The 27,219-nt window shown below is 31.6% G+C and overlaps 1 long non-coding RNA gene across 1 annotated transcript; it reads right to left on the bottom strand.

Moving 5' to 3' along the window:
• On the bottom strand, positions 1-27,206 carry LOC129231315 (uncharacterized). The gene is made up of 3 exons (XR_008581236.1): positions 27,120-27,206; positions 24,440-24,556; positions 1-138 (listed from the first exon to the last, which is right to left on the bottom strand). It is a non-coding gene; the product is annotated as an uncharacterized LOC129231315 (long non-coding RNA).
• Between the last annotated feature and the right edge of the window lie 13 nt (positions 27,207-27,219).

The following is a 27,219-nucleotide window of genomic DNA, read 5'->3' as shown; positions in this document are numbered from 1 at the left end:
TGAGCAGGTAAATGGCAGTATCCAGGGACTGATTTACGGCAGGGCATTCGGGTCCCGGGTCCGGGGCACCAAAGGAAAGGGGGCACCAAATTTCTGTCATTTCTTTTTCCCAAAGGGACCAGTGTTCGGGGCTTCTAACTAAAGGAAACAAAAAAAATTTGTCATTTGACAATTTTTTTCATTAAATGAAAGCATATTAGCCAATTGTTGTGGAGAACGATCATTTTCACTGTTGAAGAGAATTAAGTGTCCTTTGCGTACTCTCATTTCTGACGGTAAATTATCTTTATTAGTTCTGTTATCAATAGAAGTAAGTTTGACCTAAAATATGATTATAAGGACATTATAGATGAATTTACTACAAGAAAGCAAAGGAGAAAATATATAAAGAATCATTGATGCGCTGAACGAACATTATAATTTACCTTTACCATGTGTATCCTAGTTTTTCCATCTGCGACTGTAAAAACATTTCTAACATGAAAACCATAAATTTATTTCAGATTTATATTAAATGATTTCTTTGCAAAACATATTAATTATTAACTTTTTTCGTATGAAATCGATATTTTAAAGTTTTCTTTCTATCAAAATAATATCCAACACACTTACCCTCATATTTTTTGTGTGGGGGGGGGGAGGCACCATATTTGTCACTGCCCGGGGCACCCAGGTGTGTAAATCGGTCCCTGGCAGTATCTCCAGAAAAGTTTTCGAGATATTTGAAGAAATGTGTGTTGAATTCAATACTAACAAAAGGAAATGTTGGAATTACACGTTTTTTTCGCGCCTTTTTTTTCAGCGGAAACCAAATAAGCAAGCTTGTACACTAAAACTAACGTACAACAGATGACAGAAATGCAAAAAAAAATTTTAATGAAAAATTTGCAGTTACTGCCCTTTACCTCCCTCCAACAGTTTTTTTTTTTTTTTTGCAATATTTCTCCAATGATTTTTTTTTTATTTTACATAAATACCTTTTAAATTAAAAAAATGATACGGTATTACCTTTTTAGCCATTTTCCCGTGAAAGGTTTTTAGAAAAGAATAAAATAAGACCATGAAAGAAACCCCCATTAGAATATAACCCCGTCAAAAATGTCTCTAAAAACAAAAATAAGTGAAGAAATAAATCAAATTAAGCTAATTGAATAAAGGTTTTAAAACGTTTTAAAAGTTTGAAAGAAGGTTTATAAGACATGAGAAATATTTGTCTGAATGTGTGTTTCTCCTAAAGGAATTTTGGGGGAAAAAAAGTCTGATTAAATGATCTCTTGCAAAGACTATCATGATGCTGGAAGGGGGCTCATTCTCATCACATTTTGATTCGAGCAATATTTCGTTAATTTTCAACAGTTAAAAGAAACCTATGATAAAACTTTTGTGTAAATTCACATCTTAGGTAGTTTGGTTTTGACAAAAACAGCTTTAAATGTAAAACTTCACATTTTTTTTTAATTTAAATTTTCTCAGCGACTTTTCAACATTAATACCTGTAGGAGAATTTAAAATCTTTTCACCTATAAACCAATAACACCAGAAGCAAAATACGTGTAACAAAAAATCAAAGACATCACAAAGATTCAGAACATACTTTAGTTTTTTGTTCAATGGAAGTGCATCGTCTTGCAAACTAAAACGAAAAATCTGCAAATAATTTCATTCTTGACAAAATTTGATTGCAGAGATAATCTTTCACATTATTTTTAACTTCCATACTTGTTTTTTTAGCAATTAAAGGGAGAAATATTTTAATTGTTATGAAATTTCAATGGCAATATAATCTTCTTAAATTTTGCAACCTTTGTAATTCACTTTTTTTTTAAATCTTACTTTTGTATATAATTACTTGTTCAGCTTTTAAGTTTTATATATTGCGTGGATTTTTTGTAATACAGCACTACGTTTTATTTCTCCTAATCTTGTATACTCATATATTAGAAATGCATGTTCTAATTAAAATTTTGCATTTAAAACATTACTATCTTAAAATTGCTGAAATACAGCACCTATAATTTTGAGCAGTTGATACTTTTCTTTTTATTTAAAAGAAATTAACTTTTTTCGATATAACTTTTTTAATTAATAAAAAACTATATTTAATCGAATTTGGAACCGGACCCGAATGAAAGAGAGAAAAGCTAACGTTACAGAATTCATGATAGTATGCGGGAAAGTAAACTCGGTTATCTTTGGATGAATATCTTGTTAAAAAAGTCATTTTGTTTTAGCAATGAAAAGTAATACTTTATCCTCATATTGAATGTTTTTAAAAATCCCATATTGTGGTACGTAAATTCTTAAGACTTTCAAATTCAATTCAGTTTGACTTTTAGACTGCAATCTTTCTCTTTTACCGCAATCATAGTTTACCCAATCCATTTGCCCAAATAAGACAATTGCGTACTCGTATATTTGCACTATTCCAGGAATTTTAAGCTTTTCGTATTATTTTTTATGTATTTGAATATAAGAAACCATTATGTGTCATAATATGATGCATCAACATTTTGCAAAAAAAAAAAAAAAACTGCTTGAAAATAATGATTTGTACGTGTTGCGTGTGTGACCCTATGGTCACTTTTTAACATCAAATTTTAATTTTAGCTTAAACTTCGCGAATTTAAGCATTGAAAACAATTTTCATTGCATGCTGAAGTTGAGGTTACGTTTTACACTCCATCCATAAAATAAGAATCATGCATGCCAACTATTTAATGGCATGCATGTATAAATTAATGAAATTTAATTTAGCATTTACAACAAAAAAAAATATATTTTTAAATATTGAGAACACTTACTGAAAAGCCTTAAAATATCTTAAAAACTCTAAAAAAATCTTTAAATTTTTTTAAATCATGAAGGGAAAAAACGCTTGGTTGAATATTTGAAAAGAAGCCGGGTTTTTCCAACTCCGCTTTTGGGGAACTATATCAGATCTGACACGTTATCTCTGAAACGTACAAGCGTAAAAATCAGGAAATGAAAGAATAGACATTAAATAAGTGTTCAATTTTCCTTCTTATTTAATTTTCTTCAAATTTTTGTAGCTTTTCCGCACAAGGAATGTTGAAAATGTTCATTGGCTATCAAAACAAATCATCACTCCTTGCCCACCCTCAAAACGGTCACCATTTGTGAAGAAATCATTGCATTAACAATGTACAGAACTCTTCGAAATTGCAGTTTTAATTCAAAATTTCAGTAAAAAATCACTAAACAGTTAAATTTCACAAAGGAGCTTGTGCGGAAACTCAAAATTGGGTCTCAATAATGTCGCATTGTTTCCTTACTTAGACTGTTAAATGATTCGCTCATTAGGACAAGCGAGAAGTCTGAGACTCCAACCTGTTAAATAGTAACACAATTAGAGCGCACTACTTCCTCACACATTACAAAATACATAAGAACTCTAAACAAAACAAAAATAATAATAATAACAGCAAATATATCGTGACAATGTGATTATTTTAAACTTGTACTTACTTTTCGAAATGGAAGTAAAGCACTGAAATGGAACGGTGAACGCGTGGTATTTTAATCTATAACGCCTTCTGTCGGATGTAGTTTTGCTTCACGAGCAAAAGCAGTTGAATTTAGCACTTCAGAAAGAATCAATAACCAGGATTTGAAGAAGAAAAATATTTTAATCATAGGACTTTTGAATTTAAGCCTAGAAGGAAATCTTGGAAGCTGAAATATGTTCATTTAGTCAACGTGTATGACGAAAACCCTTTTCTAGAAATAAAGCAAGTCACCTCAGTTCAGATTGATGAATGATAAATTCCTCAGCAGTTACCGATAACGTTGCAAATGAAACGTTTTTTTTTTTTTTTTTTTTTTTTCAAAATTTCATACCATACTTATTGATGCGAAGTACAAACAAAACTTTTTCTCACTGGATTCTTTTTAAGTTAATAATTTCTTGTGTGTAAGGCATGTAGAAAAACATTAGAATAAACCACTATGACCCATAAGCCATACCAATGGTCTTGAATTCAAAAATAAACATATCTCGCGTTGATGGATATTTGCAGGGGGAAAAAACTTAGGAATAATGAATCATTTTGAAAAAAATGTTAAGAAAATTTAAAACCTGCTGCTTCTACGGTTGAGTAATAATTAGTAACATAGTTTAAATATCGCCAGACAGGTGACGATGAAAATAGTAAAATATTTTACAATTTCACTTTGCCCTGCTAGTTCATTATGCACCTTATATTCTCCAATTTTCGTAAAATTTAAAATTTTTTGGTTAAGCAGTGTAAACTATTGCTGTGAAAATTTTCAAATTCAATTCAAGCATTCAAAGAAACGAAATTCTTCGGGTTATGTTGAAATGCGTCATAATTCACCTAGAAAAGAAATGTCTCTTCTTTTCAATATAAGGAACTGGCAACTGAATAAAGGGACACATTCATGCATCTAGCAAACAAAATCATGCATACATGAAACAAAAGCATTAAATAAAAACAGCAAATATTATTTTTAAATAAAAAAAATACATTTTGCATCCAGAGCCTGCACTCCGACAGTTTCAAATAAGGAATACAATGAGCAAAATAGAAATCATAAATCCTGGAACATATTAAACTTTTTTCCAGAACTTAAGTTGTGATATAAGAGTAGGAGATGAAGCTTTGAAATTTTTTTTGATTATGTTGGGAAAATAGTTTTATGAGTGCAGCGTGAGAGGCCATTACGGATTTGTTTTTTCCCCTCCTTATACGCAAATGCTGCGCATTTTTACGGCATTGTTTCAACGATTTTATGATTTACCATCCGACAGTGCAGACTCAACGTTACACATCTTACCTGGAGTTTCATCCTAAAAAATGATACATTTTTGTTACAAATGGAAGTGTAGAAAATACGTAAGGAATATGCTAGCTGTAAGGTAAAAAATTATTACGCATGCGGTTACACGGGGTTTTAGAGTCTTGCCAATCCACGTTCGGTAATATAAATACATGTAAGGACCAGGGTTGGCAAGGTTTTGAACACTACGGTATATACCATAGTTTTTACCGTTTTGTCCAAAATCCTTGCGTCCATAACTGTCCGAAAGTGCCCAAAAAAGTACATTTTCAGAGAAACTATTTTGCGAGAAAACATCAAAAACAGAACAAAATGTGCCAAAGTTATGTTTTATATTAAATATTTATTCAATGGGGGGGGTGAACATTTCAGTATAAAAGTATATGTAACCTAATTATACAGCTGATTCTAATCTAGTTATATAGAAATTGAATTCTTCATTAAAATTTTCAAATTGTACGCATGAGTGTTTTTTTCCCCATAATAGTAACCAAACTTTTGGATATTTATGCATGTGTGCAAATGAAAGTGTTCAAAATATAGTGCAATAATTGACTTGAATGCAACAAATGACAATTTTTTGAACTGAACGAATAATATTTTAAAATCTTTTACAGCTTTCTGAAAATTTTCTTCTCTGCACTATGATGCCAATTCATGATTTAAAACTAAATTATTACAAAACTAGTTTAGAAAAATACTAATAATTGTTTCTAAAAATTGTCAAGCAACAAAAGTTTTTGTTTACTTTAGTTACAGAATGCATTGTTTTAAAAATATGAATAAAAAAAAATAAATTGCACAAGTTTTAATATATAAGAGTTTATATTTAATCATCGATTTAAAGTTCTATTATCTGTAATTTGAAAACCAAAATTTGTTAAAGCACCGTGTAAAACTCATAAGCAAAAACGATTAAAAATTAAGCTTTTTTTAAGCCTAAATATTACATTTAATAACACTCCTTTCCTTTCATAACTCTACAACTATTACTTAAGGAAATTTTTATGTGACAGAGTTATTGGCTTTTTTAAGTAAAATATTTTTTATATGAGCATTTCAGAGAAAAATATTATCAGATACTCATTAATTAAAACTTAATAGTATTTATATTTATGCATTGCGCATATTGCAGTAAATACGAATTGATTCGATTACACCCCTTTAGCTTTAGCATACTTATGGACAGTTAAAACACTTTCGGACAGTTTTAGACCATTTTGGACGGTAAAAACCACCTGTCTTGTCCTAAACCAGTTTTAGACAGTTCAAAACCCAACCCTGGTAAGGACCATTACGACCTCTCCCCCTCCCCCACTCCCAGGAGAAAGTTCTGGCAGAGCTAGTGGATTTCAAATACATAAATAAAACGATTGGAGGAATTGAAATTAGTTTTAATTCAAATGCTTCATTTAAATCTCTAAATCTCACGACTGTCTAACGTAGAAAGGAAACTTTTACAAGAGTAGAGTATTTTAATAAACTTCCTATTGCTTTGAAACGTTCAATCTTTAAATATTAACTAGCTGAGCAAGGCTTAAGCTTGTTTCTTCTTTTTTCCCCCTAATTCGAAAAAAAAAAAATTCTTATCTTTAAAAGGAAGGAAATTTACACGAAATTGAATAAGAAGTTATTTTTGAACATGAATTATAAAATAAGAAAGACTATAACAATTAAATAAATCTAGGAATTTTTATCTTATTTTAATTTCTTAATTTAGTTTTCATCTTAATTTATGGACCACTAACCTTTAATTAAGTAATCAACAACGTCATCCCTATTTATTAAGGAACACAATTATGTTTTACAAGGTGAATGAGAGAAGCAGGGCACAATAAGCATTAGTTCAAGTTGTATTATATGTGGACGGCCGGACGTCTTTCGGAACTCAACGAGATTCTGTGAAAGTAAACAGATAGCAATATGAAGTTGGAACACAAAAATCAGGGATGATAGTGGACTCAAGTAAAATTTTCTGAAGACAGTGGAATTTTCGTAAACTATGAGGAAGCTCCAGCCCCCCCCCCCTCCTAAAAACTCTTCAAATATGCTTACAAAAATCATTGAAATCATTGGGGGGGGCATTTTAAAAGTATTTTTTTTAAATAATTTTTCAGTTTCGATTGTGTTGACAGCCTAAAATTTTCGATATTTTCAGAAATTTCGGATCACAAACACCCCTGATTTAAATACAATTTTTTAGCTGAATCAAGCTTTGGAGAGAACTTCACAAATACACAAAATTATAAGGGGCATTCAAATAAAACCTGGTCACTAGCCTAAAGTAACGGTTACGATTTTATTAACTCAAAAATAATTGCCCAAACTGTTGGCACATTTATCCCATTGCGACACTAGGCGGTCAATTCCATCTTTAAAGAAGCTAGTAGGTTGCTATCGGATATAAGACTGTGTGTATGAACCCAGTTACACACTTCGTCGTTCATTGTGATGCCGCGATATCCGGTGTGTCGTCTGCGAATAGCTTGTTTTTTAGAGGTCCAAAAACCATGAAAGTCATACAGTGAAAGATTTGCACGGTGAAAGGGGGCACGGTGGATGTTCCAGCTCCAGCGTTTCCCACAGAAACTACTGCAATGTCGTGTTTACCGCATTGGCCGTATGTGGACGCTTTTGGACAACATGGGCATTGATGGTGGTTCCCCGTTTCTGGAACTCGGCAAGAAGTGGGCTTTTAGCACCACCTATTTAGTAAGATTTTAACTATATTGTAACACATGTCGTCCATTCCAGTCAAGAAAAAAAAATATCTCTGAAAATCAAAGAATAAGATAATGCAAGCAATTTTGAAAATTTGATACTCATATTGTAATATTTTTTATAAGCGAAAAAACATTTTTGTTAAAATTAAATGACATAAAGTTCTTGTTGTTAAAATTATCTATTAATATTCATTGCAGTATTTATTTGTTTAATATTAAGCTTATTTGTAATTTAAATGGTTTGTACAGCTAGTCAAGTGCATGCGGGGCAAAGACGATGGGGCAAAGTGAAGTAGTTCACTTCATTTACAAATTCAATTTTTTATCAAATCCCTTAGGTATTCATCTATTTATGATTTCAGATACAATCTTTCATTTGATAATTCACTGATTTATTCACTCGTTCACTTATTTTCTTATTCATTCACAAATTTATCGACTCATTTATTTTTTTTCTTATATTAACTAATTTATTTATTCGATGTCAGTTTCATTTCCATTTCATTTCTCATTCAATATTTTATTTACTTATTTATTTGATCAAAAATATCTTTAACAGTCGAATAGAAAATATTTTAGTAGGAAAATATTTTATTTTTCACTTTGCCCCATAAAAAAAATAATAAGTGAAAAATTTCCAACTTACTTTTGTTGGAAGTACAAATTAACTGTCAAATATAAAAAAAATTATGTTTCAATGCAAGTTTTGTTGTAAAATATATTGTTCTTTCTTTATGTACCGTAATTGTCAGAACAAATTACCAACTTCTTCATTTTGAAAAAAGTAAGTTATCTTAACATTTCACTTTGCCCCACATTCCCCTACTATACCATATAAAGAAGAACGACAAAATGTTGGTGAAAATGGAGGAGCTAATTTAAGGTTTAGACAAAGTGCTAGAAATAAATGAGTAGTATCATATAGAAGAAATGAAATTCTAAAAAATATAAGGGGTATACATTATTCAGAAAACTAGCTTTTAGAATGATATTCTACAAAATAATGTTAAAGAAGAATTTAGCAGGGAGCAAATGGTTGGTTTAAACACCAAAACACACCGGAATAGTTTGCCCGAAATGCTTGAATGGGTTTTAGAGATAAAATCAGCAATTTCAAAAGCATTAAGTGGTCGAATAACAAATTTAGACTGATATAGAACTTGCCTTTAATTCTTTGAATTTTAAATAGCGAAGCATACTAATTATTTGTGAGACAAAAGACACTTTTATTTTCGGAACGTTTTTAATGTCTAACCTAAACATAAAATACCATAATTTTATGTTGCACCACTCAACTAAGTACAGCTCATTTCATGAAAAATCGATCATTCAAATTTGAAACACAAGGAGCGTAAGTTAAAATGTATTAATTGAAAACTAACTATTTAATTATCACTTTTATCTACTCAACGTTACAAAGAGAATCAATAGATGCAATATTAAGATATAATAAATGAGCTATACGTACGCTATGAGTCATTAACTGAAGTTAAAAATCAATAAAGTTAGCCAGACACATGAAAAACATTCGAGAAAAGTTTGTTTGGAACTCTTCGTTGTTAGACGTGAAAAAAATATTAAAAAATATTCCGAAAAAAGAAAACAATCTACTGATTTACTAAATATTGTACAAAATCAAATGTGTCTCTCAGATAATAGCATTGGCAGGTAATTTTTTTTTTGGAGGGGGGGGGAATAAATTAAATTTAAAAAAAAAAATTTTTAGTACTTATGTTATGATTTTGCTTATTAAATAGATGATGAATCAGAGCGAAAAATTTCAAAACTCTAAACTCTTTCATGTTTTTTTTTTTTTTTTTCAAAATGTGTCCCGGACCCCCTTAATGCTATGACAAAAATTACATTTTTGCCTCTCACTCCTTAGAAGCATGCTTTTTGACTTTTAAAAATTAAAGTATTATGTGGCAAGTAATTCCTGTCAAATTAAGAAAAGCAACAATAAGGAAGAGGCGGTTTTTTTTTTTTTTTTTTTTTTTTTTTAATGTTTATTGTGGATAGGTAAACGTGATAAGTTTCACAGTTAGTTATTTTCCACTGCCTTGGCGAACGCTAAAGAAAATGTCATTCATTTTCATTATTTCTGTTTTATTATCCTAGTAAAACGATCTAAAATTGTAATGACTTACCAGGTTTATAAATAAAATCGCTAAAACTGTTTCAGTCAAGCTATCTCAAATACTTAGCATGCAAAAATTCAGATTTCTTTCTTAACCCTTAGCAACTGTTTGTGAGGGAAAAAACAGACAACTTAAGGGAGGCATTGTCACCACTAAAAATATTTCTGTGTTAAGTGAAGCGATGACATAACAGATTGTGCCGAGAAGGAATCAGGAGAGAAAATTTGCATTCCCTGTATTAACGCTAAAAGCATTTGAGAGATTATTACGCAGATTACAGTGCATATGCTGCCAGGTTTCCTCAACAGGTTTTTTCTTTCGTAAAATTCCCAATTTATGAACCGTGAATTTCAAGTTGGAGTTGTTCAAGTAATACCTTTTCACATCTTTCAGAAAGATTCGAACTTTTCACGCACTAAGATTTAACAGTCTATTTTTGGAAAAAATTCCCCAACAGAAACTAAGTAACTGTGAAAGCAAAAGTAGTTGAAAAGAAATAAAAGCGCAAACAAAATTTTAAAACATAAAGATACAGTTTTAGTCAAAACTTTTAAACAACGCATGGGTTCTACACAACATTAGTTTGCTAGTAAAAAGTCCCAAAGGTACAAATTCCGAAAATTAATGCTTTTTTCCTAAATTAAATTTTATTAGTTCAATAATTTGATCAGAAAAGTATGAGTGTTCTTTTTTCAACGGGAGGACTTTGCAACAACAGAAAATATGTACTAAGGTGCAGAAATAAAAACGTTAGTAATTATTGGGACCAGTGACAGCATCTTAAAACTACGGGAATAATACCGCATGACAATGTTGGGCCTTAATCAATTAAATTCTCAATCAGTCAAAGCAATCTGACTCAAATTTAGTTCAGATCTGCCTCGCAAGTAATAAAAAAATCAACTATAAGCAGAAAAAAAATCAAATGCAATGTAACACATTTTTGAAAACACACAAACAAACGATTTCTGCCTTTTGATATTCCCCCTCAAATTCCTCAATAAAATTTATAGTGAAATATATTTTTTAAAAAATAAGCTAAACGTGATGGTTCGGAAATTCAAGAGTAAACTATTAAACGCGAACGATAACAAAAACGCTTGAAAAGTAATTAGCTTTAAAAGACTTACCGCTTTGAGCTCATCTTTCCATTTAAATTGGATCTAATTTTAGTTCGTTTATTAAACAATTTCCAGGGAAATGCGAACAAGAGCAAGAACCACGAAGAAGTCGTTGGGTCAATCTTTAAACATTCAAAACACAACATACACAAACTCCAAGCTTTATGTTCATAATACAGCTTAGCTATACGAATGCATTGTTTTCACACTGCACACCATCCAGCTATTACCATCCAAGTGATTCAGCGACTAAGAGAAAACAACACATTGCGGTCAGCCATCTTATTCAGACGGAACGGAGTCGGTAATCCCCTTCCATCATTCGCCAACAGTTTAATCACCAGATGAGTCAGCCGTCAAACAGGTAAATAAACACATGCAAGGTAGAAAGACGGATCAACAGAATCACTAAGTGGTTGTTACGGTGTTAAAAATATTTAAAATATATATATAAATATATATAACATAGCTGCTCGATCTGATTTATGCCCTTCTTCATATTTTTTGGAGAATGATTGCTAATAGAGGAATGGAACTTCCTCGAAATCTGTTGCGTCACAGAAGAAGGATAACAGGAGAGGATACATGTCATTATAAGAGAACTACTTCCCTTGCTTTTGGCGGGATGTTCATTAGCAACATTTTATCGACTTTCCATTTAATAAGGAAAACGTCATTACGCTATGAAAAGAAGATTTAATGCGAGCAAAAATGGTCACGGATTGTTGAAAGCAGCGACTGCTCTACCTAGAAAGGATACTATGAGCTCATTAAAAAGATAAATAAAAGTTATTTATTTTATTTGGTGAAAGAAAGAGGAATTGCTACTCAAGAAGGGTTTTTATAAGGGTACTGTACATTAATAAAAAGAAATATATCGACGAATAAATACAATGTGAAATATTACTTTCATTTCAGTCCCACGTGCAAAAAAATCATTTTTTTCCCTTCTTTTTTTTTTTTTGAAAATATCACAAAAAAAAAAAATATGCATCTACAGGCTGTTCCGTTTTAACCTGCAAGACCTTTATTTTCGCAACCGTTAGTCCTAGATGTATACTTCCAGTTGCAAAAATGTTCAAAATCAGATGCAGAGTTAAGATACTGAAAGTTTAAAGCGAAAATAAAAATGAGCCAAAAAATATGAATTTTAACTTTTTATACGGGCCCTAGGTACCCTCACTAATGTTTAGAGAAATAATCTCCATTGAAAACTATTACTGACACAAAAAAAACTTGATATTTGTGCGACCAAAACTGAAGGAGATATTCCATTTCAAAGTTTCAAGGGACTTATACAGAAGATGAGATTGGAACTTATCGCCCTTTCACAAGAACGGCAGTTTGTTCAAAGTAGAAAATCGGAGTATTAATATTTTCTTATTGCTATTCAAAAATAAATGCGAATGTTATACCGTGATACGCAAAAACACACAACAAAACCTCAAACATTTTGAAAAACCACACACTATGCACACATATGATTTTTAACACTTGTTAACAGCTATATTTTTCCCCAAAAGGTGTTATTGACGGCTAGTGAAAAGTGGTGTAAGTCAAAAAAAAAAAACTCTGCGTTTCATATCTAGGTGAGTATTGGTCGTATTAATTTCAAACTTTTTGTGTTGGAATTATTTTTCAATGGAATTTCCCTAAATAAAAGTTAGAGGTCCTAGGGCCGTATAAAAAGTTAAATTTTGTATTTTTTGACTCATTTTTATTTTTGCTTCAAAATTTCAATATCCTAACCCTGCATCTGATTTTGAACATTTTTACCACTGGAAGTATACATCTAGGACTAACGGTTGCGAAAATAAAAGTCTTGCAGGTTAAAACGGAACACCGTGTATATATATATATACAGGGTGTTTTTTAACTCTTGGGCAAATCTTTAAGGCGTGATAGTACACAACAGGATAAAAAATATGCTGGCAAAAATAAAGGTCCCAAACGTCTTCCGAAGGAGATAGGCACCATTAAAGTTTAGGGTCCAAAATTTCAAATGATCATAAAAAACGGAAAAGTTGGTCGATTCGTTTGCGGTTTTCGCTAAAATTATTCTTCTATCATTTTTTTCTTGAAAATAAATATCTTTTGAAGATGTAGTTTAAAAAATGCCGACAGACGGCGCTTTAGACTTTGGAGAAAAGAACAACTATTTCTTACCGCTATTTTTGAATATCATTAGTTTTTTTCTAATGCTTGGACTTAAATTTTCAGCTCAAAATCAGAATCATTGGGCGTGATTAAGTCGCGCAAACTGAACTTTTACCGCGCAAACTTCAGAAGTTGAAATACACTCTCACAAAAAAAAATACATTAACCCAGAAGGAAATGACGATCTTCACGAAACTTAAAATGGATGTGGCCTATGACAAGATAAGGAAATGATTACAAATTCAGAACAAAAAATTGTTTTATTAATAAATTATGACACAATAAAGGTTACAAAACCGTAAGTTATATAGACTCCTCTAGCAGATATACAAGATAAAACACGGCTTAATATGGAGTGAAATAGGTTACCTATGACCACTGGGAATAAATCGGGATTCATTGTTGAAGATAACATTCCTCCTGTCTGTCACAACCCAGCTAATCAAATGCAGCGAAAATCCAATGGATGAAAATCCAATCCATCGCAGTGGATGCCGGATCAAGGATCAAACGCCGTAACTCAAATGAAACACCAGCTGACCTCGTGTTGTTTGTTCATAACCTTCAACCACTGCCTTGTAAATAACAACTGGCTCATTAAATTCACTCTGATAACACTAGATGGTTGCACCGTATTCATGAGCCACAACAACATCAGTTTTCCCCGCCTAAAAGTTTTATTATTTAAATCCAAACTTATGACTGTCTGCTACTGGACCCCTTGTCTGTTACTGGTGCCGTTACTCTACATGCCTCAAATTTCTTTAGAAGAATTCATAGTTGTAGCAATATTAACTTTTAAGCTTCATTTTTCATCTAGTACCAACATGCACACACTACAGCAACAGTCCACAATCGCCAGGACTTCGCTTCACACCCACTATTTGCGCAGAGCCTTAAAAATTCCTCATTGGTTTCATTAAGAAAAATCCCTGCTGTGGCTACTAATAAAGAAATATATATTATTAAATAAAAACAAAAAACCCGACTGCGTGAAAACCAAAAAAAAACTATAAAGAAAAAAATATAAACCCAGTAGTTTAGAATGTTATTAAGTACTACTGAATAAATACACCATTGAAATAGTTTTATAATCGATACACACATAGACAAATCATAAATTAAAAAGCAGAATAGAACGATCAACAGTCGGGGCCCATTCAAATTTTACAGGGTACCTTCATTGGTCAAAAAGGACCTTCTCTGTTTTTGGAGCAAAGCTTATGATTACTGCATTTTGCTGTTGTAATATTAAATTCTGTGCACAAACTTATTCACCTGTTTGTATATTAATCAGGCTTAGTTTCTAATTCCGATTATGGTAGTGTACGTGGAGGGGGCGTGAATTCTTATCAGTGTTCAGAGGGGGGTGCATAGCTTGAAAGGTTGGGACGCCCTGGTCTAATTAGTGGTACCCCTGCTCCTCGCCGTACGTCCACGAAGTTTTCTAACTTGGAGGATCAATAGTGCGGTTTTTCAAATTTTTTGGGCTTAGTTTTCTCTAGAAAATGCAAAATAATAATAATATCAACTAAAGGCTGGTCCATTGGCTTGTAAGCTTCCCACTGGATAGGATTAAATCCATTCAAGGGATGAATGTGACCCGCAGGCAGTAGGTTGGATACCACTATTGTATTCTATGCTAGGGTGTGTTACTTCAATCTTTAGAAATAACGAAAATAATTTAGCATATGTCACTTCCACCCATATAAAAATTTGTAAGCGGATTGTTAATGTACTTCTATAACTAATAAATAAAGTCAGCTGGCAGTAAGTCGAGGGAAAACTCGTCAGCTGGTGCATTCTAGTAGGCGACAAATGCTCCCGCTTAACTCCTGCGTCATAACTTCCCTAACTGCTGGTACTTTCAATGTACCAGCTGACCATTTTTCCACCGGAGTACAGTCAGCTGACTTGAGTATTTATTTATAGATGCATATAAGTTGTCATCAGGCAAATTCTTAGCTGAGAGGAAATCACTGATTTTTTTTTTTTTTCTTTTTTTTTTTACATGTTCGACCTACCAACTGACTCACAACCCACTGCGTTACGTCAGCTGACTTTGTATTTTCCTTCGAGATATTGTCTTAACTATAATTTGACCAAGTTTCAGCCAGGAGGAAATGATTGACTTTTTATTTATTTATTTATTTTTTTTTACATGATTGGGAGGCTACCGCCGCCCATCCCACCCACGGAAACGCAGCTGACTTTCACGAGGCGTTTTGATAGGCTCCCGGACTATAAGGGCGTTCTATACACTTTGATGAGGAATGCCTCTTTCAAAATGCCTTCTGCCCCCCCCCCCCTTTTTTTTAACTCTAGAAGTAACACCAGAATTAGTTTCAATTTGCAGCACTGCACTCAAAACTCAAATCAACTCATATTTTAAAATCTTTTTATCGAACTGCGTCGCTTGCCTATGTTTTGAGTTTCGAACGCTGAAAATGCAAGCGCTTATTTATAAGTCCATTGTCCATTTCACTAAAATTATGTTTATCTTTCAAAAAGAAGCAATTTTTTTAGCCTTGGAATTCACGCGAAAAAAAAATCATAGGGAGACCGGAGCACGTTTACGCAATGCCCTTTTTTCAAAACAAATTATAATTGAAGAGCCAAAAGTCATAACAGATTGATACTACTCGCTAGCAAATATTCTCACTAGTTTTTGAGCATTAGTCGAGTTTCGGTCCAGAAAAAATTTGAATTGTTCTAGAGGCCTTGAAAATAATTTAGAAAATTTCTTAAACTGCTTGAAACGTGCTTCAATTTTATTTCCTATCAGGTGTATAAAGTATGATTCGTCTGAATGGTTAGGGTGTTATTTTCTCATTACCTAATTTCTAAATATTTCCACCATTTCTTTTAAAGCATTTTTTAATCTTGATCTTTTTTTCAGTTAATTCAGTGTTGTGTTTGTTGGTGAGTTGAAGGGATGATCATAAACTAATTATACCGAGAGCCGATGTGAGCAAGTGACAATGTGTCATCGTTTCCCCCCCCCCCTCGCTATTCCTCTCTGTCAATTAATTTCAATGATTTGTCGAACCACGAGCAATTTGTACTTTGCATTGTCTTAGCTTGCAAAAGAGTGAATTTTCAGAAATTTTGTGTTTTCCTTTTTTTTTTCCTGATGTTTTTGTAGTTCCTATAATCCCGCATAATGCATCAAAATGCAGAATTTTTTAATGTATTTTTCAAAAAAATTCACAGGGGAGAAACCCCCGGACCCCCTAAGAATGGAGATATTTTACCCTCAACCCAAAGGATGTCCCTGCATCACTCTCCTCCTCCAAGATTTAAAAAAAAAAAAAAGACAGCAGAGTTTATTTATTTATTTATTATGTTTTTGCATTTTTTTTTTTTTTTTTTTTTTTTTTTTTTTTTTTTTTTTTTTTGTTAAGCAAACGCGCGGAGAAAAAGATACATCGTGAGGAAAAAAACTTTTAAAATGGCATGCTTTGCTATTGAAATAAAGTTGTCCGAGCTACAAAAAGGGTCCATCATACCTGAAATCGCAAATCAATTTTAATTGAGACTTTCAGTAAAAAAAAAACTTTTTATTAGATCAACTAACAATATTTAGGATATTTAGGAGAAAACGAAGCCTAGAAAGAGGAAGTTAAAGGTTAAAGTAAAACGTTAGGGGCCCTGAAGAAAGTTGCATAGGGGCCATAAATCCTGTCGACAGCCCTGTCCTAACGTCATCAAAAGTGGACTACAAATGCGTTTTCATGAGTTCAGTTTAGAGAATTTTCCGGGGGAGAACCCCGAACCCTCGTTCCTCTAATCTAAATTACCGAAGATCATCTAAAATTGTGTTTTGGGAGCTTCAACACCAAAAATTGTCGGAAGAGTCTCTGACCCTCTCCCCCTTATATAACCCCTTAAAAAGTATTTTGTCTTTGCTCCGGAATTTTTCGAAATCGAAATTTTAAAAGGGAAATTTAAAGATGGCATACAATCGCATATTTAAAATTCATCTTCAAAAAATTTACAAGGCGCGTTTGGAGCTTTAATTTCTAAAAATTCTGGGGCTGAGTCCCCATTTCAATCTCTTCTCCTAACGTCATCAAAGGTGGCCTGCAATTGCGTTTATAAAAGTTGAATTTAAAAAAAAAAATTCCGGGGAAGGACCCTCGAACCCCCCCTTCTCCCCGTTTCCCCTCTTAACTAACATAATGGAAAATTGTCTAAAATAACGTTTTGGAACTTAATATTGAGAAATTTGTGGAAGACTCTGACCTCTTCACCTGACCTCAAAGATGATCACGTGAGTAAAGCTTCACTTTGACATATTTACGGTTAAAGCCCCCGAAACTTCTATTCACTACTTTGGAAATTCGAAAAACTCCGGGGCAGAGTTCCGAACCTCATCCTGTCACCGAAAGTAATCAAAGGTGCATTACATTTTCAATTTTAGGAATTCAATTTAGAAAACTTTCCGGGAAGAACCCCCGAAATCCATTGTTTAGCGTCATTGAGATCTTCTTAAAATTGCGTTTTCGAACTCTCATACCGAAAAATTGCAGAAAAGGGTCACTGACCCCAGAGCCGGACAACAATTTGCCCAACAATATCAAAAAATTCCTAAACTGTGCCTTTTTGGAAGTTAAATTCCGAAAAACTTCAGGGGGTGAAAACCCGAAATTTTCTCCTCTGACATCACGAAAGATGGTCTAAAATTGCGCATTTACTACTGTAATTCTGAAAAACTTCCGTAGGAGAGTACCAACCGCCTCCCCCCACCACACAAACGTTACTAAATATCGCCTAAAATTGTGCTCTTAGGACATCAATGGCGAAAAATTCCCGGATTATTCCCGAAGGGATATTACCTTACTCTGACATTACCAACAATGGCCAACAATCGCGTTTTCAAAACTTCAGTTCTGAAAATTTTTCGGGGAGGGCCTATGAATCACCTCCCACTTTTGTAGCATCATCAATGACAACCTAAAACTTTTTTTCCGGAATTATAAAACAAATTTCTGAGGGAACGTTCTTGAGAAGCCTTCCCCCTTTCCCTCCCTATTAATCACCAACATCATTAAGGATCGTAAACAATTTCATTTCGGACTTCACAAAAATTACCAGGGGTATGTAATATATGTGAATCACACTCCCTGTGAATGTAATGTATACATAGATGTCTGTTTTATAAGTGCAACTCCCTATCTTCATAAAGAAGTCCGCGTTCATTATAGAAAAACTAGGGCCTCTTTAAAACATTTGCTACTGGTCCCGCGCTAGCTTAATCCGGCACTGACTAACCCCTTCCCATTATGTTACAAAAAATGGCTTACAATCACGTTTTCAAGACTTCAATTTCAAAACGTTTACAACGAAGGACGCTGAACCTTCCTGCTTCCAAATGTAATCTAAAATTTCGTTTTTTGAACAAGAATTTCAAGGGAGTTTTAGAAACTCCACTCCCCCAAACCGCCTATTTCTGTTAAACTCATATTGTTTATTCTTTTTCTCCTCATTCGGCAGAATTTCTTAATTTCTGTAACTAATGATTCCTTGCTAAAATTATATAATGCTCAATTCCCCCCTTCTTCCCCCTTTCTCTCTCTCCATATATACATATATGTATGTGCTATGCATGTTTGGAAAAATTGTGGCGGTCGACAAACTCGAAAAATTGAACTAAAAGTATAGAGTAATACGATTTTTAGTCTCCCAAAATCAGATTTTGTAAGAGGACCAAAAACTTGAAGTTGCGCTACTGGCTGGGGCTAAGTAAAAAGAGTGAAGTTGGAAAACTCTTATCGCTGATCCTCTTTTCTTCTTCAACATAATTAAGGTCTTAAATTGAGAAGCAGAATTTTTCTATTTTATTTTTCATGGGAAAAGAACTACACTCACAGTTGTTCAGCACTTTTATTACCTTCACTTTTCATCTTATTCTAAAGATGATATTCCCTTTTTACACCTTCTGCTATAGGAGAATGTGGGGCAAAGTGAAATGCAAGATGACTTGATTTTTTTTCAAAATGAACAAATCGGAAATTTGTTTTGAAAATTACAGTACATAAAAAATTGCATTTTATAATAAAACAAGCGTTGAAACAGTATTTTTTATTTTTGGCAGTAAATTTGAGTCTTTAAAAAAAAAGAAGAAAATTTTCACTTTTTTTCATGGGGAAAGTGAAAAATAAAATATTTTCTATTCGATTACAAAACATATTTTTGATCAAAAGAATCAGTAAATAAAAAGTTGAATGAATAAACGAAAAGATAATGAAACAAATGAATAAATAAATGCATAAATGAATCAATATATTATGAAAAATAAATGAGCGAGTAAACGAATGAAGGAATAAGAAAATAAGTGAATGAATGAATAAGTGTTAATTACTAAATGAAGGAATGTAAATTAATTTATAAATGAAAACGTAAGGGATTCATATTAAATGATTGAGTGAGTGAATGAAACAAACTATTTCACTTTGCCCCATCCACTTTGCCCTGTATGCACTTGACTAATTGCACAATTTATTTAAAATAAAAATAAGCTCAATATAAACTAAATTAATACTGAATTGAATATTAGGAGGTCTCAATTAATATTTAAAATGTTAATAACAAGATTTTTACCATTTTATAGTAACAAAACTTATTTTTTGTTTACAAGAAAATATTACAATATGAGTATCAATTTTTTAAATTGCCTGTATTACCAAATGCTTTAATCTTCGGCAGTATTTTTTTCCTGACTGGAATAGACTACATATGGTACTACATTGTTAAAATCATACCAGATAGGTGGAGCTAAAAGAAGAGTAAATATTTCACAATTTCACTTTGCCCCATTAATTCACTTCGCCCCTGTCCCCCTACTATAGTACTATGGGTATATCTGTACACCATGACATAACACACACGACACACAAACATGGAAACAAACTTCCATTTATAATACAGTATGAGACACTACTCAGGAAGAATTTGCTCAGGGGAGAGGAATTTAGCCATACATAGGGATTGCAATACCAGGATACCGAATACCGGCATTTCGAGCAATTTTGCAATTTCGTAATACCGGTATTTGCTGAGGTAAAATACCAGTATTTTCGGTATTAGCTAAAAATAATAATAAATAATTTCAATTAAACAATTTTCATGGTACAAATCCAAAATCAATCTATTGATGCAAAAATTTGGCATCAAAAGTACAGACTAATAGAATATCCTTAAACAAAAATAGAGGAAAGATTGCAAAATGATAATGCCATTACTAGATGGTGAGATGAATCGCATTTTCGTGCGCTGTTGTGCAAAATGTTTTTATTTTTTCCATTTCCCTGATCACTCACGTTCTCTTTTGTGAAAGTTCATTTCTGGTGTAATTTTGACTGCATTTGCCCTATGAACATTTTTTCCCTACCAACAATTGCAGTAATACTTCTAAATTTCTTTTTTAATCATTTGTCTCAACTGTACTAATTTTTGTCAAAAACTTTGCCTTGTTAGCATAACAAATGGCAATTTCTTGTCACCAGTATTAGTTTGTTGTCCTGTCTCGCTATTTGGCTTAAAATTTGCAAGATAATATTTAGAATTTATATAGTGCCTTGAAAATTTGCAGAGGTAAAACCTTATTCAATTGAAACATTTTTTCAGGTATTTACATAATTAAATATAATTGGGTTATTTTCCATTTTTCAAAAATACTTTTTTCTGAAAGTGCATGGCCGAAAACATGGGGTAAGTTACTTTATTTTTCCTCTTGATTTTCGACTTATTTTCTTTCTACAATTCAAGATGGCTTTCATTATTTGTGACATCACACGATGAAACAATTTGGTTTAAAAATCAGACATTTAAAAAACAATAATTAAAAATTAAATATTGGAAAAATAAAATTACTTTCTCTCTTTTTTTTTTTTTTTTGGCTTATTCCAACATTTTCAGTGACTAAAAGTAGTACTTTTGACTAAAGGAAGCATCCACATTGTAACGAATTTTGAAAAGAAGACGAAAACAAATAACAGAAAAAAAAAGATTAAATTCAGTCTTAAATTTCAAATTTAAAGGGCTAATAAAAAGCAAGCACAAACCTCTTCTACTAGACAATCAGAGAAGGTGTATCGCGCATTGTTAACAGTACCACCGACCTGCATGAATTCAGAAAGATTATTTTCAACAGTAGGAAAGTTGAGCACTAAAATGAGTTCCAGGTGTAGAGACAGTTCAATAAATTCATTATGTTTTTCACTATCATATTTTTTTTTAATGACATTTGTTCCTTCATTTTACATTTGTCCACATGACGTTTTCATAAATAATACAATTTTTTGAAAGTTGTTAAACAGAGAGCCAACTGTATTTAACTTTGCCCCATGTTCACTTAACAATTTGTATTATAGGCTTAAAGTCAAAATATGATTAATATTAAGCAATTAAGTATTGTAACGCAAAAATGTTATCATTTTATAATAACTATTTTTTAGTATAAATCACAAAATATTACAATGTGGATAGCAAATTTTGAAAATGACTTGTATAATTATATAACTTGATCTATACAGCAACTTATTGTTTGACTGGAATCAACTATTTGCTTAAGAACACAGTCACAATATTGCTAGATAAGTGGCTCAGCAAACTGAAAATATTTTACAATTTAACTTTGCCCACATTCCCCTATACCTTCCCTATGTCCACATTCCCCTTAATGATCTTATTATTTTTCAAGGCATAAAAGTGATTTGTTTTTTTCAAGAAATTTATACTAAAATAATGGTGTTTGCACAACATATGTATCCATTTTCGATTTTTGGATTTTTTTTTTTTTTTTTAGCTAGAACTTTATGTCCTCTAGTTTAGAAATATCATGGGTACGAGAAATGGGAGACAAACGTTTATCCTGTAAATTTGATGAGAGAGAGTAAGAAGGGGTTAAGATACTAAGGTTGGCATAAAGCTTAAAACCAAGGGTTCTTCAAGGTTGGCCCCCCTTCCTTGGCTGTACCCCTGGTATGAGATCTAAAAGCAACTTAATTTTAAAACTCAATTTAATTTCAAAAATGAGATTTGTTAAATTATTAAATTATAAATTTGTTAATTTATTATTTAAAGTAATAGCATAATAACAGCACTTGGAGTTTCACTCTCAACATGTGAAGTTTCAACTAATATTATTATTTTGGGTTAATATAGAATTTTATTTCAGTCAAACCATTATTGGGTTACTGCTCAGAAAGACCATATTTTAATAGCCATTGGTGGCTTGTCTTACACTCATTACTCTATTTAATGCATTAAATATTCTATTTTTTTACAATCATTTTTAAAAATAACCTAAAGCTGGATTAAATCAAATAGAAGACTGGACTTTAACATTGCAGCTTAATATGCAGTTTGTACTCATTGAGAATATTGTACCATGGATACTAAAACTTTTTTTTAAAAAGTTACAGATGCTTTAATACTTTTAATTTCTCAAGTTCATTTAAAGTTCATTTATAAAAGCTTCATTTCTGAAATAAACTATACCAAGAGAAAAATTATTCAACATATCATTCAGTTTTAACAATTTGTTTGTTTTGGAAAAACTTGATCAAAGCTAATATTCCAAAAAACGGAAAGTACCATAAAATAAAAGAAAAAAGCTTCTTGAAATTTCAAAGATTTCCTATAAAGAATAGAGAAAAAGTAGCCTAATTTAAAATAAATAAATAAATACCATTCTCTGTTTATAGTTCGTTATGTAAACAGTTAGATAAAAAAATTTCTTTTAGTAGACCGGACTGAAATATAGAAATGAGTCAGAATAATGTTCAGATTTTTTTAGATAAATGGATTTTTAAACTTCCTCATTGACATGCTTGCCTGCATTTATTATGATAGTATCAAATGGAAATGCTTACCCTCAGTACTTTCTAAGTAAATGAGCGATGGATGCTTTTTGTACATGTGCCAACACTCTGAGCAATAGTATATAAGTGGTAATTTTGTCATTTTTGTCTCTGATAGATAAAACGGGATGAAATATTAGTACCTATGCTTATTATAATTTTCTTATATAATAATGTTGATATCTGATAACTATCTTCACTGTTTATTTGCACTTGGAGTTTTTAGTGCACTTTGCCCAAAGCTTCATTTGCAGCGTCAGTGGTTTTATTTGGAACTAATTATTTAGTTTCTTATATAATAACATCCATATCTTATAGCTGCTTCTTCACTTTTAACTGATAACAAAATGCAAACAAATGCATTTTGAAGAATTTGATCACAATATTTATAAATTGTATCACATAAATAAAAATGCTGGTCAGATGAAAAATACCTTTGAAAATTAAGGAATAAATTCAATCTTGCAACAAGACTGCCATTTATAATTAGAAATACTTTCAAAATGTTCACTTTAATGAAAAAATCAATTGAAATATTCAGATGGCACTTTTAAAAGTTGATGTTAAAATTTAACTCCAAGAAGAAGTAACTGCAGTGAAATTTGTCTACAATACTATTGTATGACAATACAATACTATTGTTTGTCATGATACTATTGTGACCTAAAAAAATATTGTTACACACAGGTTATCGTTTAAGACGGTTTGATTATTTATGCTGACATTTTACTGGGACCAAGGAAAATAATCGTTATAAAGTTTTATTGTTATAGACAATTTTGTTATACACAGGTTTCACTGTATAAGCATCGATTATAGCAACATTCCTTATCACACACAAACCTATCTTTTAAAAGAGTAGTTTAAAAAATTTTCAGTTTTTTTCTAACTATCTAATTTAACAAAAAATTAACTTATATTATGAAAATCTATTGCAAGAGTGAATACTTAAAATAGCTATGCTGATTTTTTAAGCCTGTTTCATATCCAATGAAATAATTCATAAAATGTTTGTAATTAAAGTTTTGAATCTGGTACAATTTGCTCCATAGTCACTTTGGTCAGTATTGCCCCACAATGGCTTCACTTACATCTCTCAAAAGATGAAACAAATAAAAAGAGTAACAGATTGTTTCAACTTCTAATAAACAGCTAAATATATACATTAATCTGAAATACTGTAAGCTTAATGAGTGTAGTACAATGATAACAAACTTAGAAATTCCAATTGAAAAAAAAGAAAATACAGTCGAGCCTGCTTAATGGAATTAACCAATTTCCCACGGAAAAGTATTCTAATAAGCAAGATATTCTATTAAACGGAATTAAAATAATAGCCATCAATGGTTTGGTACATTGAAAATGTATTACATTAAGTGGGATATTCTTTTAACTGATATTCCAATAAGCAAGCTTGAGTGTATAAGTGATCAAGAAAAACTTTTTTTTTTAATTCTTTTTTTTTTCCAAGCAGTTTACTGAATATCAAGAGTGACTTAGTGCCATTAATACTTTTCTTTTGAACTCAATTTTCAGACTTATGCTTCAATCATCAGAACTCAGCTTCAATTATTAAATGCCTGAAAGCTGTAAAAAATTGAATGTTCTCTACTTACCCAGCATTACGTTTATCCAGGCTATGCTCACTAAAAGCCGCATTTTCAGAGTCCTCAGCCTCACTGCTGCTGTTTTCATATGTATTGTCTTCCTTTCTATCTTTCCTTCGAGACATTCTAAAAGAAATTTTAAACAGATGAAATTATGCAACACGCAAGATTATTACACTCATTTCAAAATATATATTTCCTCCTTTTGCATTACTACTACTCCATAAGAATTTCCACATTGCCTATCTTCACAATAAGAAACACATAATTTTCTGAACATTTTCTAAAAAAAACAGTACTGATTTTAAACTGCCTTAAATGACCAAGTGAAAATTTTATAAGATGACAAAAAACACAATATCTAAACCAGAACTTATGAAAGAAAATATGGAAAAATTGCTTTTTTGGAGGCCTCCAAAGAGGAAAAAATAATAAAAAAAATACATCAGACATTTTCTACGATATAGAAACCATATGAAAGAATCAGGTCGCTTTATGCCAGGACGAACCCATGAAACATTATGCCCAAGTTGAATTAGCTCACTTAAAGATTTTAAACGTAATGGAAGCAATATCTTTTGGTTGTTTTTTATAGTTTTCTCTTTTTTAAATAAAAATAATAAATGACCATTGCAATTTTTGCACAACAAAAAGGTCTTAAACAGGTCTGGATCAATTTCTCTTGAATTTTTTTCAAGTCATTATTTTAACTCTGTTATCATATCCAGGGCTTGAATTAAGTATAAGCCCATGAAGCCCTGCTAAAGGGCACCAAAAATCAAACTTTTTATTTTACATGTATAAATGTTTTCAACTGTTTTGAACAATAGAATTTTTCAAAATTTTTTTTATTCAAGGACTTCCACCTAGAAATTGGCCGCTCGATCAAAAAGAAGCCATACCTCTCTGCCTTAAAATCGAGTAGCATTTCTACTTGAGCTTGGGTTTCCAAGTGCATAAGTAACAACATATATATATATATATATATATATATACACACACGAGGCAGTGAAAAGCAAAAGAATGTAAGCGCCACTGCCAAAATTAAAAATTTGGAGATAATCAGTACCAGTACAAATGATAGGAGAGCCGCTCCTGTTTTAGGGCAAGAAATCATACTAGTAGCTCTGGTGGGTGCTCCTATACATGATTTAGAAGAAAAATTCTAAAAGCGTACCTAGGACCTGAACTTTAAATGCATTTTTACTCACAACTTTAAAAAGCCCACTTACATCCCTTTGCTTCTCTGCCTCATAATACGGATCAACAAACATTGGACAACAGTCTCCCCGAGTTTTAAACACTGGAGTTCAAACATTTGAACATAAATAATTCTCAAATTTCAGTCCTGTGACTTTTCTTTATCACTCCCCAAGTGAAATGATTCTAAGGATTAACAGCTAATAGAGCATTGTTTCCCCCTTTTTTTTTTTTTTTTTTTTTTAAGGCAAACATTGTTGATAACTAGCAATTTGTATCTAGAGGTCAAATTTTACCATAAATGTTAGTCAATTTTTGCATAAATGTGTTTTTTAGATTGAGTTTTTAATGCAGCATTGTAATTTTTATCTGGATCAACTTGTTAAGCATGTCATACAATATTCTAATCATCAATCAGATAATGTCTTTTTTTATGAAATTCACATTATTTGGTAGAAACTTTTCCACATGCACAGGTCCATATGCAAATCATAGAAGTTAGTCTCTTTAGTTCCTGAGCTTTTTTAAAATAAAACAAGAGAGAAAGAAAAAAATAACAGAAAAAAATTAGTTCTCAGAACACTGAAATTCGCCAAATGGCTAGTTAAGATTTTAGGATGTGAAATATTACAGCTACTTTTTAAAAAAAGACTCAAACCGAAAATTTTACCTATTTCATCTGAAATGTCATATTGCTATCATTGTAAATTATTTCAAATGCTGATAAATCATTTTTTGTAAATTTCACAAGCACTATTTTAAAATTTATTTAGTTCCAAATTTTTTAAATCGGTTCCCAATACCCCCTTAATACTTTAAGATTTCGTACCGTTCATCTTTTTTTGCGACATTAACGTTACGTATTTATTTACAACATCAACGTTACATATTTATTTACGAAATCAATGTCAACATACTCCCACGGTCTGAATGAGAACGCTGTTTCGTAAATTATTCAATCTTCTAAACATGAGAAGCATGCACATAAAAAATTGTTTAAATATCTTCCGTAAGCTTAGTACGTTTTCCGAAAACTTGAGAGCTATTTTTTAGCATGTTTGATCATTTTTCTCAACTTCACAACATACAATACATGCCTTGAATTCTCAGAATGTGTTTTTAGTAAAACTTTCTGTGCACAGTATATATTACAAAGTTGTTACTAATAAATAAACTCATGAAATTCAATTTTTGAATTTTTACAACAAAATTAAACCTGTACATATAATAAGGGCATTTAAAGCTTTAAAAGCTGATACAAAACCTTGGCTGTTTAATAGCCTTTATTAAGTGGATTTAAGCAAGAAAATAAAGTAGGAATCTTGCAGAAAGGTATGTAAACAATCATATTTTCACTACATGTGAAACTCAGTGGGAAAAAAATAGTATTTTACTCAGCTAATCATGTAGACAGGTTAGTGACAACAACGAGAAAAATGATATGCGTGTAAATTTTTCTTTTCTTTTTTTTTTTTTTTTTAGTTCTTACCTTACGCGCTCACAGCGAAGAAAAATAAAAAAAAAAGTCACATACTACAATAATAACAACACGCTACGACGATCTCCGTGGATTCAATACTAGAACTTAA

The sequence above is a fragment of the Uloborus diversus genome, chromosome 10 (genome assembly GCF_026930045.1).
Source record: "Uloborus diversus isolate 005 chromosome 10, Udiv.v.3.1, whole genome shotgun sequence".
In the NCBI taxonomy this organism is placed as follows: Eukaryota; Metazoa; Arthropoda; class Arachnida; order Araneae; family Uloboridae; genus Uloborus; species Uloborus diversus.
Note: the sequence above shows the minus strand (reverse complement) of the source record. Positions and strands in the feature narration are given on the sequence as shown.